Raw genomic sequence first — 16209 nt, forward strand, 5'->3', positions numbered from 1 at the left:
TTATATATTCTCGAAAAAATTAAAAAGCGATAAATATATAAATGCTCTAGTTTTATATTTGAAAAGTTTATGCTAATCTAAAAAATTATATGATATCATAAAAAATAGGAATAATTTTGATACACGTAGAGTATAGGATTTTCAATGGGATAGAGTCTGATTATGTATTAGTCATTATAGCTCTTGTATAATGTTAAACTAGTCATTGCATCTTGGTGTGATGGATATGAAAGGTTTGAGTTTTATTGGTCTAAATGATATTAACTAGCAATCATAGTTCAACAAGGTGCAAGGGTACACTGATATGAAGATATAACCTTAAAAATGATGGCATGAAAAAGGAAAATAAACGTTGTCATAGAATTCAAATTTGTTCATTTTCACACATCTAAATTCAAAAGTTCATATTTTGAAATGGACTCCAAGATATTTTATCAAAAAATATATTTTCAATTCCTTTCCCAACATCTAATATGAACATATAGGTTAGATCTATTTCATTTTCACAACCATGACTTCAACACTTAGTTTCAAATTCAAATTTTTAAATGTACCTAAAGCCACCCCTTTTCAATCACACGATAATTTATTTTCAAATGAACTTGCACGATAATTTACTTTCAAATGAACTCCTTGCAAATGTTGAAATAAGACGTCAAAGCAATAAAAAAATCTTCAAATTTTTGAAAGAATTTGTTGTTTAATTTACTTATTCAGTTTAAGTGGGATATATATATATAAGAATGAAATAAATAATTATTGTATTTGTTTGAAATATAATGGAATTGAATATTGCTTTTTGATAGACATATTGTTTTAAAATAAGTACAATTTTGATCATTAATTTTATAGATAAAGTAAACATACAATTAAATAAGAAATAAATTAAATTATTTTATAAACATATTATTTTATTACATAAAGCAATTTATCTTATAAAGTATTATACACTATTAAAATTACTTTATATAAATTCTAGATAATTGACTAAGAAGTAAATAATATATACTATATTATAGTTTAATAGCATAATAAAAATTTACATGTGTCCATAAAACATAATTATTTTCTAAAGCGACTCCCACCAATACAATTAATAGAAAATAATACAATAATAACTTCAAATCAAAATTGAAAATAAATTTTGTAAAAATAGAAATTAATAAATAAAACAATTAAAATAAAGTAAACTTGTGAAAAGAATAATATATTTTTCTTTAAAGTAAAATGTTTCAAATGTATATTAGGAAAAGTGACATTGTAAGATAGTAAAGTAATAATATTATATTATCATACTACAATTAGTAATTAATAGCTATTGTTGTTGTAATTAAATATTCACTAATTACACTTACTTAAGCTTACTTAAGATAATGCATTGCATAATAGTTTGTGATCGAGACACTTAGGAGTTTGCACCTCAATTAAACACATGATGTAGGAGAATTCCACTCTAGTTGGTCATAATTGTGATCTCATTCCACCTTTAGTGCACATATCATATTATCATCCTCATCATACTTCATTGCATAATGGAGGATGGTCCACCTTTCATGGACATGTGATTCCACCTTGTGTGGGTGATAGCTCATCTTCTCCTTATCATTGTCTCTTATCGCCTCTTCTATATAAGGAGGCCTATTATGTACATTTCAAATCAATTCATTGGATGCCAGTCAAGTCCATTATCAGTAATAGCATTCTTGCATTTTCATGCAACTGTCTTGCCAATCTCTTGTGGAAGTTTTCTTGGTCTTTCATTTAATCTTGGGGGTGTTATAGAGTCACCTAAAACTCTAACATGGTATCAGAGTTCTCATGGTGTGAAGACCTCTTCTCAAGAAGTACAATCTTGGCTTGACTTATTGTTTGTATAGCATTGGCAATTTGGACATCACAATTTGGAGGAGATTTTAGGAGTCATATTTTGTGACCTTCTATTGCAGGCAAAAATTGGAGCTTGCTGGTGCAAATCAAAGGTTGACATCATATAGAGGAGGTCCAAAAGCCCCTAAATCGAATTTTGTTTCATCCAAATCAAACATCTGAGGCCAAATCTAGAGCCATTTTTTTGAAGGTGTAGCGAGAGAAATTCAGAAAAAATAATTTAAGAGGTGATTTTCAAACAGTGATATCTCCCTCATATAGACTCATTTTTCTGAGCATTTTTTTTTAAAATTTTTGTCTTGGGGCAGAGTTTCACAATCTGCACAGTGGTGCAGGTGATTTTGGATCTCTATCTTTGAATTTTTCTGAAAATTGAAAATCTCATTTTCTACAACTTTCAAGGCTCTATTTGGGCACATTTGGTAACATTTTTAGGGGCAATTCTTTTTGAAAGTGCATAATTTTTCCTCTACTTTTTAGATCTGTAATTAGATTTCAGTGATTTGGAGTGGAAATATCACTTTCAAAAATAGGTCTTTTTTGGTTATATTTGCACTTGGTGAATACTTGGATTTCAATTTTCTTAGTCGAATCAATAATTTGAAAGAGTTATTAGTTGATTTCAATCATTCTTTGGTTCGTTATGGATTTTGTAAAAGTTTCATTACTCACTCCTAATAACTATCACGAATGGAAACAAATAGTTTCTAATCAATTGATGAGTATTGGATTGCTTAGAATGATTTTTGAATAGGATCTAGAACTAACTACAGGTATTGCAAAAAGGAGGAAATGGTTTGATAGAAGGGATAAAGCACTTGGCTCTCTTAGATCTACCATCTCTCGTGATTTGCTATATCATATTGCATCTTGCACACATCCTCATGATGCTTGGACTATAGTGGAGGGGATCTTTGGTAAACTTGATAGATGAAAAAAATCCAAATTGGAGAATGAGCTTATAGGTTTAAGTCTGTGTGATTTTGAAAATATTCAAGACTTTCTAATTTCAATTCTATCAGACTAGAGCTTTCTAATTGTGGTATTACTAAAGATGATGAGCAATTGATATTATTTATTCTTTCCAAGCTAGGTACTGAATATTCAATCTTTGTTTCCACATTCTATGCTATTATGGATGCTCTTGGTATTGAATACAAAATGCCTTCTCTTGATAAATTTGCAACTCAGCTCACAAGGGAACAAGCAAACTGAGCACACATGGGTCAATTGAAGCCTTTAAAGCATCAAGCATTGGTTGCAAATGACTCCTCTCCAAAGGCTCCTAAAGGAAAGGGAAACAAACAACACAAGGGTCCTAAGCAACATGAAAAAGGTGATGACTCTCCTTCACACCATAATATTGAATCCAAGTTCTCTTCAAGAAAGGAATCATCTAGATGAAGGAGAGATAAATGTGGTTATTGCAAAAAGCTAGGACATGATGAGCATAAATGTTTCCATTAGAAGATTGATGAGATCACTCACATTCTTCAAAACAACAATATCCAATTGCCCTCATCAATGTCTTCTCCTTCTTCTCAATATGAGACAACTACTACATCTATACCATAATCCAGAGGCAAAGGATAAACACTCATTGCTTTCACACATCCTAAGCAAGGTAAATGGCTTCTTGATTCAGGTGCATCACATCATATGACATCTTCTATGGATATGTTTTCTTCTATTGAGCCTTGTACTTCTCCACCTATATTGATGGGTAATAATACATACATGAAGGTTTGTGGGAAAGATTCTATTCCTATGGGACAGGGTACATTGATGTTCTTTATATACCATCCTTGACCACTAATCTCCTTTCCATTTACCAAATTACTCATGGGGCACATGGTAAAATTGTTGAGTTCACTCCTGACTATGTCTATATTAGGGACATGGAGACTAGAGATGTCATAGCTATGGAAGTTGTTGATCATACATCACACTTGTGTTCTTTTGCACATTTTGTTGATATTGATGATAAATTCACGATGTACCTAACCCTTAACCCTTTATCAAGGGCGAATTATTCATGTGAGGAGAACATTGGACACTTGAATCATTTTGTTCTTGAGACAAGTGTTGAACTTCCTACTCCACCTCCTGCTTCTTCAGACATGAGTTCTACCATTCAACAGGATGATCTTTATGCTTCAGATCTTGTAGTGTGGGATGAATTCCTAGATGCACTTTCAGACAAGTTTCATAATGCAAATTTGATTAATACAAATGAGGAGGTTCCTCTTCAAGATACTTCTTCACCTTCTTTGGAGATTGGATTTCCCAACTCTTTGTGTTCTCTTGTTTTTTCACATCTCATAGGTTGGCTTGATGGTGTGATAGAATCTTTGAGCTTGGAGACACCTATTCAGTCTTCAAAGATGCATACATGGAGACCTTCTTCCTCTTTCCTCACTTTTTACATGGAGTGGCTTCTTCATCTTTTGATGTATTTATCTCTTTCTAAGGAGAGACATGTTTTTTGCAAGTGTTGGATTATCTCTTGTTTGTAGGTACTCTTCATCTGCATTGGAGCTTCTTCATTGTGGGGGAGATATCATGTCCCCTTATTTCCTTCCTATGGGGGGATCATTCTTTGTATATACATGATGTATGCAATTTTTGGGGGGTCTTGAGTACTCCATCCATCCATGCATCTTGTTTTCATCTCTCTTTTTGGGGGAGGGTTTTTTTCCAAGAGGTCTTCTCTCTTTCTCCACTTTATGAGAGATTACATTTCATGTATTGCATTGCATATTGTACATGGGTGCCTAAAATGACCTAGTAGCTGGGACCCATCTTGCATTGTGAGTTTAAGTACATTCTCCTAAGTTGCACTTAAGGGGGGTGTTGGTGTGATTAAATATTCACTAATTACACTTACTTAAGCTTACTTAGGATAATGCATTGCATAGTAGTTTTTGATTGAGACACTTAGGAGTTTGCACCTCAATTAAACACATGGTGTAGGAGAATTCCACTCTAGGTGGTCATAGTTGTTATCTCATCCTACCTTTAGTGCACATATCACATTATCATCCTCATCATCACACATACTTCATTGCATAATGGAGGATGATCCACCTTTCGTGGACATGTGATTCCACCTTGTGTGGGTGATAGTTTATCTTCTCCTTTTTATACATTTTGATTTGACAAGATTTTAAATATAGTTCATTACAAATAATTGAAGGATGATCAAGACTCTTTTTGTTGTAGTGTATAATATTTGAACTCAACACTATAAAACCTATTAGAGATGCAAAATAAATAAATATTAGGAGTCCTTCAAAAGATAACATTGGAATATCAACTGTCAAAACAATACACTTTGCAAAATACTTGTATTAAGGCTTCAATCATAGGCCATCAAAAATTACTGAGAAAAGATTAAGAGCCCATTTATTTGTAGAGCCCATGTTAGCCATAAAAAAAATTCAAAAGAATGTTACTCCAACAATATAGAAGCCTTGTGAACAAATAACTTGAGCAATCTATTTCTAGATGAGTCTTTTCTTTGATACCATGTAGAAAAATGAAATATAAAACAATTTATCATAGAAACATAAAAGAAAAATAATTACTAGGACAAATTGGAGGAGAAAACATTTGTATTGAATTGGTGGCAATTACATTACCTCTATTTATAGAAGGCATTTACAACTTGTAGAATATGGAATGATAAGACTAAATTAGATTCTATCCTAACTGGCTCTACACATGGATGGTTGCATGAGAAGATAGAGATATAATCCACCAATTTATTAGGAGATATATGGAATTAGTTTATAACTAATAGTTATTTTAGTGGAGTCAACAACAACTACTATAGATGTGGACAATAGAGAATTAGTTTAGGAACTAATTACTCCCATCTAGAAGACTCTAGAAAACCTTATTTTTCCTACCATATGCTTTGCATAAAATAGTGCTAACCCTAAGTGAAATGATGGAAACTGGGCAAGATTTTCTCTTTATCGGATTCAACTCTACAATAACAATTTAGCTATGGGTAGGGCATTTTGACTAATTTTCACCTCTGGCTAAATGCAAAGTTGCTCTATCATCTCAATCATGCTCTTAGGAGGCTCCCTCATTGATGCAGGAGCATCCTGGGTTTCCTTGTAATCTTGCACTTTTGTTCATTCTAATAGTTGCTGCCAAGTTCCTAGTTGGTGCCGAGTGATTCCTTTGGGTGCCAAGTGATTCCTGTGGGTACTGAGTGATTCCTTTGGGTGCCAAGTGATCCTTTGGGTGCTAAGCCCTCTATGGTTGCCGAGCATTGGAGGATGTCGAGTTCGTGTGGATGTCGAGTGCCAGTTTTAAAAGGCTTTCATTTGTTGAGTTATCTGTGTTTGGTTCTTGTTTGGGCCAACTTTACTTGCATTTAATTATAGTATAGGTAGTTAATATCTGATGTGAGCCTGTTGTGCGTGTATTTAATGTAAGGGTTTATTAGTTGATCAAGTTGACTTGTGGCTTTTCTATGTTCTAGAATCTTCTGTAAGCTATTTTGACAAGTATTTAAGGAATTCTAGGATTGAGTTTTTAGGGAGGATTGGAGAGTAGAACTGGAAAGTGCGAATTTGCTGTTGGATCTTGGATTTGAATGTATTTGTATCTGGCCATAACCCAGAAGGCCTTACAATTGAGCATGTATGTTGAACATTTGAAGAATCAATGGAAGTGTTTGCTCTTACTCCTTTGGTTGTTGATTCTACGCGTTAGATTTCTGCTGTGTTAACTCTTGCAGATTGGTTCAGAAAGTTGGGTGTGCCTTGGCCCTAGTTCTCTCTCCCTCCCTACATCACTCATCGAGAAGATTTTTCGTAATTTTCCTATACCCTCCACCTGTTGCTCAGTACAATGTTATTATTCTAGATGTGAATACATATCATTTTTGGGATATACATATGATGAGATTTACAGGTTGTGTCACCATAATTATAAAATCATGTTCATTTTCATGATGATGCCTTCAATGCTACATGTAAAAATGCCCAACATTTATCTCATCCATATGAAAAAAATTTAGATACAAAGAACAATGAAGATCACTCAGATGGTAGTCATTTTGTCTTTATGATTTCCCACCATTGGATGAGTATTTTAGCTTCTTTCTTTCAAATAAGGAAATGCCTACAATGTAATAAAAATGTTATAGTTTTACGTTTGAAAATTTTATGCTAATCTAAAAGATTCTATAATATTATTAAATAGAGGAATAACTTTGATAAATGTGGAGTATACAATTCTCAATTTTATAAAGTCATTTTATGTATCAATTATTATAACTCTTGTATAATATTAAGCTAGTAATTTCATCTTGGTGTGTAATAGATACAAAAGATTAGAATTTTCTTTGGTTTAAACACTATTAACTAGATATTGCACCTCAATAAGGTGCAATGGTACACAATAGGAAGATATTGTTAGAAATATTTAAGATATGATAGGTTATCGAGAATGTAGGGGTGAATCAGTAACTTAAAAAATTTAAAAAATTCAACACTTTAACCATATATACTATTCACCATTCATTCATCTAATCTACTGCATATATGAGAAATCAAACATTCATTACACATGTACATAGTGATTTGGTAACCCAGAAACCTTCCAAATAGAAAGTAAAACTGGGGTGACGATGATACCCACAAAACTTCGGTACTGTAGTATGAGGTTGGCTTATTAAGGCTTACATTGACCACTTTTGGTGATCTTCCTTGTTAGGAGCACAAAGGACTGCTAGGTCCACCTTGTTAGAGGATTTTACAAACATACACTGAAGTATGCACTCTGTTAGGAGATTTATACAAAGACTGTTAAGTCTACCCTGTTAAAGGATTTACAAAACTGATTCACCTGTTAGAATGAAACAATGAATCTACTTACAAACTTGATTGCTGATTAGATCCTTAAAATATAGATCACCTCTTGTGACTGATGAATCTTTACTGCTCCTTGTAGACCTTGTTGAATATTTTGCTCTTCTACTAATTCGCATTTACACTTCCCAAAACATTACATGTCTCTCTTGATACTCTCATGCATATATTGTAAATGATATAATACATTATATATATACCATTCCAATAATTACAATTGAAAGGTCAACTAAAATACAAGTGAAGAAAACATTACTGAGTCGGCTCAATAGTAAATAACTCGGGTTCACTGAACTAACTCGGTGACCTAATACTCGACGTCCATTGCATTACTCAGCATCGTCATGCACTCAGTAGAAGTGAAGGCTCGGTCCATACTAATCACTCGACGTAGTTTTGAACTCGGTAACCACAGGTGACTCGGTAGATGTAGTGTCACTCGGTAAAAATTGAATCCTTTGTTTACCTTGATTTCACTCGGTAAACACTACACTTTCATTACTCGGTAAACATTGGGCTTTCATCACTCGGTAAACATTTATGAAGCTCGGTGAACACTGTATCCTCAGTAGATACTACAGGGTTGCACACCCACTCGGTAGCTTCATGAATGCTCGGTATGAACTACTTAAGTGATGAACCTATAAGGTAACCATTGAATGCTCGGTATATGCTGTAGACTGAGTGATGAACTCGGTAATCATTCAGAATCGAGTAAGTGTTGTCACTAATGACAAATACAATATAATGCCAACATATATAACCCAAAAAATGATGGCATAAAAAATGAAAGAAATGTTTCCATATAAATCAAGTTTGTTCATTTTCACACACATAAATTCAAAAGTTAAAATTCAAAATTTAGAATAGACTCCAAGATATTTTATCAAAGCTATACCTTTTCAATTATAAGATAATTTACCAACTTTGACAATTAAACTTTTTAAATTAACTCCTTGCAAATGTTCAAATAAAATACACTATTACATTTGGGCCTAAATTGCGATGGTAGGCCATCATCCAAGCGATAGTGCCATGAATTGGCTCTCGTCGGATAGGCATCAAAATTTTGCAAGGGCATTTGTCGCAATTGCAATAGATAAAGCTATCATAACTTGGAAAAAGGCAATGGCAAGAGTTAGTCTTCACACCATCCCAATTGTGATAGTAGTATGTCGTAATTACGACGACTTAAGCTTTCAGTCTATCATAAGACTGATGGCTAGTTGTTAGAACATCCATCGCAAGTACAACATGTATGTGACATCAATCTTGTGGGAGCAACAACTATCCATCAAAATAGTCCATTGCAATTGCGACAGGTACATGACAACAATGTTGTGGGAGCGACAACTGTCTATTGGAACAAGCTGTCACAATTATGACGGCTTGTTAAATTAATTAAAAAAAATTTGGTGGCAAACATTGAATAAGTATTCCTAGATTCCCCACGAGGACATCACAAAGAGGCTCATAGTTAGCTATGATACTCTAAGGAAGCAAGAGAAGGAGATGTTCTTGGATGCAACATGTTTCTTCATTAGAGAAAGAAGAAGTGCAACCATTACAACATTGGATGTTGAGTTTTATGGAGCACTTGGTTAGGGAACTCTTTTGAACAAATTTCTTGTTGAGGAGGACAAAGATGGTTGGATAAGAATGCATGAACACTTGAGAAACATGGGGAGGGACATTGCAAATGGATAGTCATCATATTGCCTTTGCTCTCTAAAGCAAGTTATCACGATGAAGTTGACACATCTTACAAATGTCTGTAAATGGCTATTTGTAATCATTTGTCATACAAGTGCCAATTGATATCAATGTATCCTTTATAGCTATAGCATCTGTGTGGATGCACGTTTTTGTTATCAAATCAATCTATTTTGGTCATCTGTTACATATAATTGTGTATAGGGTTCTATTATCAAAACGTTAAGGCTATTTGAATTACAATAGCATATTGAACTATGATGTCCTTATGCATTGCTTGAAACCTATAGATTCACACAGTTAGTTGTCATAAAATCATAGGTTAATATTGAGCTTCACTTGGTTTCGAGAATAGTTTAAAATTCTCTACTAATCAGGGCCAATTGCGTGAAGGTGGAAGCTCATTTGGCTCCACCTCCCCTCTAACATATAACTTCCCCATTAACATCTAATTTTTTTAACAAAGGATCAATATTTAAAGTACAAAAAAAGATTCCAGACCTAAAAAAGTGACATCATTTTCCCATCTTTTGGCACATGTCATTTTTCTGTCGCATCCAAAATAAGATTCTGCCACTCTAAATCAAATGCACGTCCCAGTATATTTTGTATGCATGGACAATAGGCAGAGCTAAAAAAACCCACCACATTTACATTTATTTAATAGGTTTATGCAAAACTCTAACAAAAATGCAAACCTATTGGGTTTTCTTATCTCCACCTGATGTCATATGCATATGAGTTGAGATTGCATATTGAACTATGGCTCCTTCTACATTGCCTGAAATCTAGAGATTCACACAGTTAGTTGTCATACAATCATAGGTTAATGTTGAGCTTCACTTGGTTTCAAGAATAATTTAGTATTATCTAATAATCAAGACCAACCACATGAAGATGGAAACTCATTTGTCCCCAACCCCCTAACATGTAAATTTCCTGTTAACATCTAAAATCTTTAAGAAAGGACCAATCTTTAAAGTACAAAAGGTTCCAAACCTACAAAAGGGACATCATTTTCCTATCTTCTAGTGCATGTCATTTTTCTGTTGCATCCAAAATAAGGTTTTGCCACTTTGAATTGAGAATGCATGTGCAACTATGTTCTATATGCATGGAAAATAGGTAGAGTTTTAAAAAAAAAGCATGATTACATTTATTTAATAGGTCTATTGAGTTTTTAAAATTATAAATCATCATGAACAATGTTCATGATGGTCTACAACTTAAAATACCTAATTAAAGACCTCTAACAAAAATGCAAACATGTTGAGTTTTTTAAGCTCCACCTGATGTCATATGCATATGAATTGAGATTGCATATTGAACTACATCGTCCTTTTGAATTACCTAAAACCAAGAGATTCACATAGTTAGTTGTCATGCAATCATAGGATAATGTTGAGCTTCACTTGGTTTCAAGAATAGTTTCACATTCTCTACTAATAAAGGCCAACCATGTGAAGGTGGAAGCTCATTTGCCGCCCCCCCCCCCCCCCCCACCTAGCATCTAAATTCCTTGTTAACATCTAAAATATTTAAGAAATGATCAATCTTTAAAGTACCTAGAATGTCCTCATCGCCTCCTCCTACTCTCAAGGGAAGTCCATATTCATTGCTCATGAGCAATTCAACACACGGGTACATCTAGGAATTTCCTTATCATGTCCTGCATAATATGTATCCAATATTACAAAATGCCCCCTAAGAAGTAATAGTTCAAGTGAAATAAACACATGAAAAAGGAGAGAGAAAAAGACAAATCTGCTTACCAATAGGCATTGCCATCGCATCTATGGCCATGCTACCTATTGAGTGAGTTTTATTTTTTTATGTTGTGCCAAGATCTCTCTATTTATATACATACATACATATATAGACACACACACACACACACACACATATATGCATGAATATATACACATGTATATATGTGTACATACATACATATATAGACAGAGATCACAAGGGCACAACAACGAGATGCAGAGATCACAAGGGCACGACAATGAAATGAAGTGACCACAAGGGCACGACAACGAAATTGTGGATCTCCACTGATCTCCACAATCCACAAGATCTCTCTATGTATACATAAATACATACATAGACACACATACACACACATGTGTATGTATGTATGTATATATATACATATATACATATACATATGTATATGCATACATACATACATATATATACATATACATACATACATAAATACATACATACATATACATACATATACATACATACATATATAGACACATCATACATACATACATACAAACATGGGTGAAAGTACAAAGTTGTGTCACCTTTCAGGCTAACTAATTAGAATGACTAAATTTGAGTATTTCTATCTAAATATCAATTTTTTCAAACATATGATCTTGTTAAATTTATTCTACCTAAGTTATATATGGTCTCACCTTTTTCCAATTGAAAATGTCTATTAAATCCATGTTTTATAGTAGTTAGCATCAAATTACCAAAGAAATTAAATTATTTCATAAAACTGATGTTTCAATAACTCTTACTATTTTTTGTGATATTATTTTAATAACATATAAACACCATTTTATAGAGCTAAAAGTCAAGAATATTCTCATATAGAGTTCATAGTGTTTTAATTAGATATAATATAAATTGTAATAAAAAAAATTCTACAAGTACACATTTTAACACTCAAGAAGATGTCAATTTTGAGAAAGAAAAAAATTGTAAATCATATTAGAAAAATTTAAAAATTATATGGCGTTCTAGAGGAGAGAGTCATCTTCAAGAATCTATAATTTTTCTTTTGGTTGAAATAGATTTATTTTCAAAAATGTGGTGGGAGATGAAAATAATCGATTTGAATAAGTTGAAATTTGAATTGTTATAAAAAAGAAAATATAGGTCTAAAGTCAATTTTTGTTTTTGATTGTTTTAGCTAAATATATTATCTATAGCATAATTTGAGATCAAAATAAAATAAGTTTAATTCCTTGTAGTTTTGTGGTGGGAACTAGACCCCTAATTTCCACAATTTTTTAGTAACTAAAAAGTTATCTTGAAAATCTATCATTTCTTTTTGCAAATAATTATTAAAAATTATAATCCTAAACTTCATCCATTTCTACACGTTTTATTAGTTTACTTCATTTTCAAATTCAAAATAATAATAGAAGATTTATGTCACTGAAGTTAAACAATTATACTTTTGTTAGCCTTTTTGATGTAAGGCGCTCCCCCTAATACCATAATCTCATAACAACAATAAAGAAACAACAGAAAATGTGAGAACAAAATATGGACTTCTTATTTGTGCTACAAATGCGAAATTATAGAATTCATAAGTACAATATGCTAACCCACATGGGCGCCTTCATTACAACAATCTTCAAGACAAGCTACGAACTATCGCTTGGAGCTGTCCTAGACAATGTTCGAGCCTTTCTTAAATAGGTAGTTATGGCCTTTTGAAGTTGGGCTACCTAAAAAATTCTAGAATCATGCCTTTTCACTATCTTGCATGGTTCAAACTTCTTCATCTTTAGCTTACTATATGTACCCCCTAGAAAATGCTCCTTGCTCAAATGAACCATGACTTCATCTCCAATATGGAATTCCTTATATCTCCTTTTCACATCTACCTTAGCCTTATACTATGTATTCATCTTTATGATGCACTTCCTCATCTCCTCATGGATGTTCTTCAAATGTTTAGCGAAATCTTTTGCTTCAACACTACTTATCTTGCCTTTATCCAACTACCTCAATTCAAAAGCATTTCTAGGACTACTCCCATATACAATCTAGAATGATGATTTACTAGTACTCCTATTGAAAGAATTATTATATACAAATTCGTAAAATCATATCCTATCCTTTTGGTTTATCTCCAACCAAGCATCTCAGCAAGTTTTCCAAACTATGATTCATAGCTTCTGTCTGTCCATTAGTCAGTGGATGATGTGATAAACTGAACTTCAAATCTATCTTCAACTTCTTCCATAATGTATGCCAATAATATCCAACAAATTTGGTATCTCGATCTGAAACTATACTCTTTGGTAGACCATGTAATATCACCACTTTTCTAAAAAACAACTCTACAACATAAACAACATCACAAGTCCTCTTGCAAGGAATAAAATGTTTAACAAAATCTTTTGCTTCAACACTACTTATCTTACCTTTATCCAATTGCCTCAATTCAAAAGCATTTCTGGGACTCCTCACATATACAATCTCAAATGGTGATTTACCAGTACTCCTATTGATAGAATTATTATATGCAAATTGCTAAAATCATATCCCATCCTTTTGGTTTATCTCCAACCAAGCATCTCAACAAGTTCCCCAAACTGCGATTCACAGCTTCTATCCGTCCATTAGTCTATGGATGATATGATGAACTAAACTTCAAATTTATCTTCAACTTCTTCCACAATAGAAATACCCAACAAATTGGGTATCTCCATGTGAAACTATACTCTTTCACAAACCATGTAATCTCACCACTTCTCTAAAAAAACAACTCTGCAACATGAACAACATCACTAGTCTTCTTGTAAGGAATAAAATGTGCCATTTTTGAAAACCTGTCAACTACTACAAAAATAGAATCATGCCCACACTATGTACTTGGTAATCCAAGAAAAAAATCCATGCTGATATCCTCCCATAACTTCTTTGGTATAGGTAATGACTGATACAACCTTGTATTATGCTTCACTCCTTTCACCATTTGACATACTTGGCAACTTTGTACAAATTTTGTAACATCTTGCTGTAACTATGGCTAGTAATAATTTTCAGCAACCAAAGCTATAGTTTTATCTCTACCAAAATGTCCAAAAAATCCTCTACTATGCTTCTCCTTGATGAGATTCTCTCTCATTGAACTTCTGGGAATGCACAATTGGCTTCCTTTGACCAATATATTATCCTCGATCATGAAATCCAACCACTTTGTCTTGTCAAGTGTAACAAGTTCTGTACAAGCCATCCATGCTTCACCAAAATCAGGATCATCTGGATACAAATTACTAAGTTCCTTGAACCCAACCACCTCTATCTACATTTCTGTTAGTAAAAGCTGTCTTCTACTAAGAGTATCTACAACTTTGTTAGACTTCCCACTCTCGTGTTTCAAAATAAATATATAACTCTGCAAAAACTCAACCCACTTTAAATGCCTTTGGTTCAATTTTCCTTGATTATTCAAATATTAAAAAGCTTGATGATTAGTATACCAAAAAAACTACTTAGGAAGAAGATAATGTCTTCACTTCTTCAATGCTTGAACTATAGCATAAAATTCTTGATCATAAATATAATATTTTCTTTTTGCATCCTTCAACTTCTCACTAAAATAAGCAACATGTTTACCTTCTTGCTAAAAATAGCTCCTATTGTAGTAGCACTAGCATCAAAGTCTACTTGAAACACCTTGTTAAAATCAGGAAGTGCTAAAATAGGCTGCTCAATAACTTTTTGTTTCAACAGATTAAAACTCTTATCTACTCCTATAATCCACTTAAACTCTTTCCTATCTCCTCTCACTATTTCAATCAAGGGTCCACAAATACCGCTAAAACTTCTTATGAACTTTTATAAAATGTAGCTAGTCCATGAAAAGATCTTACCTCTATTACACTCCTTGGAGTAGGCCATTCGAGGATAGCCTTCACTTTCTCTAGGTCTAGTTTCAAACCTTCTACTAAGACTACAAATCCTAGGTACACCAAATCCTTTATAAAACTGCACTTCTTTAGGTTTATCAACAACTTTTCTTGCCTCAACTTATCCAACACCTTATGAATATGAATCCAATGCTCCTTCAATGTCTTTCTAAAGGTCAAAACATCATCTAGGTAAATAATGACAAACTTACCTAAAAACTCCTTCATTACCTCATTCATGAGCCTCGTGAAAGTTCTCGGTGCATTGGTTAGCCCAAAAGGCATGACTAACCACTCATACAATCCTTCCCTTGTCTTGAAAATAGTCTTCCACTCATCTCCTTCTCTGATACGAATCTGATGGTACCCACTCTTCAGATCTATCTTTGTGAAATACTTAGCTCCGCTCAAACAGTCTATAATATCATCCATCCCTAGCAAAGGAAACCTATACTTGATGGTGATCTTGTTGATAGCAGAAGAATTTGTGCACATCCTCCATTCTCCATTCTTCTTTGGTGCTAACACTATTGGTACAACACATGGAGTTAGACTCTCTCAAATCAACCCCTTCTACAACAACTCATGAACTTGCTTATTCAACTCTTCACATTTTGTTGGTGTCATTCTGTGCATTGTCTTGTTTGGTAAACTAGCTCTTGGAACCAAATCTATCTGGTGACTAATCTTCCTCACTAGGGGCAATCCATCAAGTTAATTATCTGATACAATATTAGAAAGATCTCCCAACATATCTTCAACTTCTACAAGTACCTCCTCTACTTCTTCTTTACTATCTTTAAGAATTATAGCAAAACACATATGCTCATGCTTCATACCTTTAAGAAACTCTTTTCCATCAACAAAACATATTCTTGAAGCACTACATACCTTTTCTTATTTTTCCTTCGATGGATTTAACTTATGTTTCACTCCATCCTTAGTTAGAGTGTAGGTATTTGCTTGCCCATCATGTGCAACATGCCTATCAAATTGCCATGGCCTACCCAACAACATATGACACACGTCAATAGGTATCATATCAC

Source organism: Cupressus sempervirens, chromosome 2 (genome assembly GCF_028749045.1).
Source record: "Cupressus sempervirens isolate cs-2001-9-10 chromosome 2, ASM2874904v1, whole genome shotgun sequence".
NCBI lineage: Eukaryota > Viridiplantae > Streptophyta > Pinopsida > Cupressales > Cupressaceae > Cupressus > Cupressus sempervirens.